The sequence below is a fragment of the Chaetura pelagica genome, unplaced genomic scaffold (assembly GCF_000747805.2).
Source record: "Chaetura pelagica isolate M959 unplaced genomic scaffold, ChaPel_1.0 scaffold147, whole genome shotgun sequence".
NCBI classification, from domain to species: Eukaryota; Metazoa; Chordata; class Aves; order Apodiformes; family Apodidae; genus Chaetura; species Chaetura pelagica.
The window spans coordinates 741407-743566 of NW_009954194.1; positions in this window are offsets into that span (position 1 = coordinate 741407).

Genomic DNA, 2160 nt, shown 5'->3' on the forward strand with positions numbered 1-2160 from the left:
TTGGCACTTTTTTGCTTCAGCTGTTATGTTTAGCTGCATTTTTGCTTAGGCATTCTCAAACCTGCTTCTCTGTGGGGGGACTGCTGCTTGTCAGGAGGGTGGGGGTCTCTCAGAATTACAGAGGAAACTCTTGGCTCAGCCTCCAGTATAGGAACATATTGCTTCCTCTGTGCCTGACTGCTGCATGATGTTAGGATTGTACCTTCTTCCTGCTTTGCTTTGCTTGTCTTAAGTATGGCCACAATGTTTTCCAAACATTTTTTACCTTCTCATCTTACCAGGTTAAGGCTCTGCATTGCATGGAGCAATATGACCATTTTCCCCACCCAACAAGGAAGCTCCAAGCTTGAAATGAATGAGTATAGCAAATTTACAAGTAAAAAATAAATGGCAACTCGCATGTGCTGAAGGTGACACAAAGACAGATGTATTTCTATAAATTCAGCTTTCAAAGTGTTGTGGTTTTTTTTTGTTTTGTTTTGTTTTGTTTTTTAAATTAAGTAATTGTAAGCAGTAACCAGCTGTAGTATTATTCTTCACTGTGTAATCTGCACAGTGAAATGTAAACAGGGGGTCAGGCTCTCCTGTGGCCCCACCCAGCAGGAAAAGGGGGCACGGAGAGAGGCTGTGCACGGAGAAGCGTACAAGGATATTCATGAGCTGGGAACTTTTGCAGCAAAAAAATAGCTTCCCTGCATAGTCAATGGTGCATAGCGTTCGGTTTAAAACCCTTATTACATTAAGAGGAGCTTTCTGCATCCACCAGCCTCTGTCGCTGCTGCTGTGTGTACTTCCATAATGTTGTTGAGAATACTGGGGCTTCATATCAACTTGAAGGTTTAGAAAAATGCAATAACATTCAGATACAACTTGATTACTGACGGAACAGGGATACAGAACATGAAAACTGATATGTCTGGGAAGTCTAGCTCTTCTGAATCTCTTTGTTCCTGAAAAAAATTCTTTCTTAAAAAATAAACGTCTATCTGTATGCATATATGCATTCCTTTGTCAACACAGGAAGATGGAGGGATTGGCAGCCAGGCATTCTTCAGTATGTTAATTATCTAATGTTTTCTGTTCTTTAAATTTTTCTTTTTCTTCCCCACCTTTTTTCTTTTTTCAGATTAAAAAGCTGAGCACATCTTTTGCACTCTGATCATAGTTCTCATGCTGTGTATTTAATTCAGCATATTTTTAAATTCACAAATATACTCATTTCGTCATTGCTATAGTCACTATAGCTCTGACTACCTTTTTTTTCTAGTTCAAACATCTTTTCCCTGCATTATTTTCGTGACATAACAAACATTTATTTCTTCATTTATTATTTTTAAAACCAATATAGTTTTCCACCCAAAATACCCGTTTTTACATAACCTTGAGATGCCTATTCATTCTTTCTCAGGAGGAGTTCAGGGGGAAGGTGAAGCGTCCCTCTAAATCACAAATGAAATGAGTTTGTTGGCTTGAATAGTATTTCTCCTTTCAACCCTCCGCACATTTCAGTGCATTCCATTAGTCATTGTTCAAATGAGGCTGTTCTCCGACCCCAGAGGCAGGGGAGGAGGGAGTTTGGGGTTTAAATGAGTTTGCTGATCAGTACATAGAGGCACATTGTTTCTCATCTTATATTTTGCTTGTTCTGTTTACAGACAATAACCCTTGTTCCCAGTATCAAAATGTTTCAGGTTTTGAGCATACTGTATTTTTGATGCAGCTAATTTAAATAAATGACTTTCACATTTAAGCAATTAAACCTATAATTAGCACTGTTTGAATGAACTAATCAGCTAATACCCTGTGACACACAGTTCTTTTTTTCCTCTAAATATTTTTAAAGGGAAAGTAGAGAGATTTATGAGAAATTATAGGTGATGCAGTAAAAAAATATGCTTTTATTCATGGAAATTACAAAACAACACCACAAACTATTTAGACCGATGTTCTCCTTTTGCCTTCCAGGGAATGTGGAATTATGCACACTCATTTCCTCTGAATTCCAAGGAAAAGACTGCAATATACAAGGTAGCAAATCTTTTTTAAAACAGGGTAAACTTCTGCCACTGTTGTGTGCTTTTAAAAATACCCAAACACACTTTTGTAAGGTACTCTGTACTTAAATTGTGTACATACATGGAATCCAGTGGCAGGGGGGGT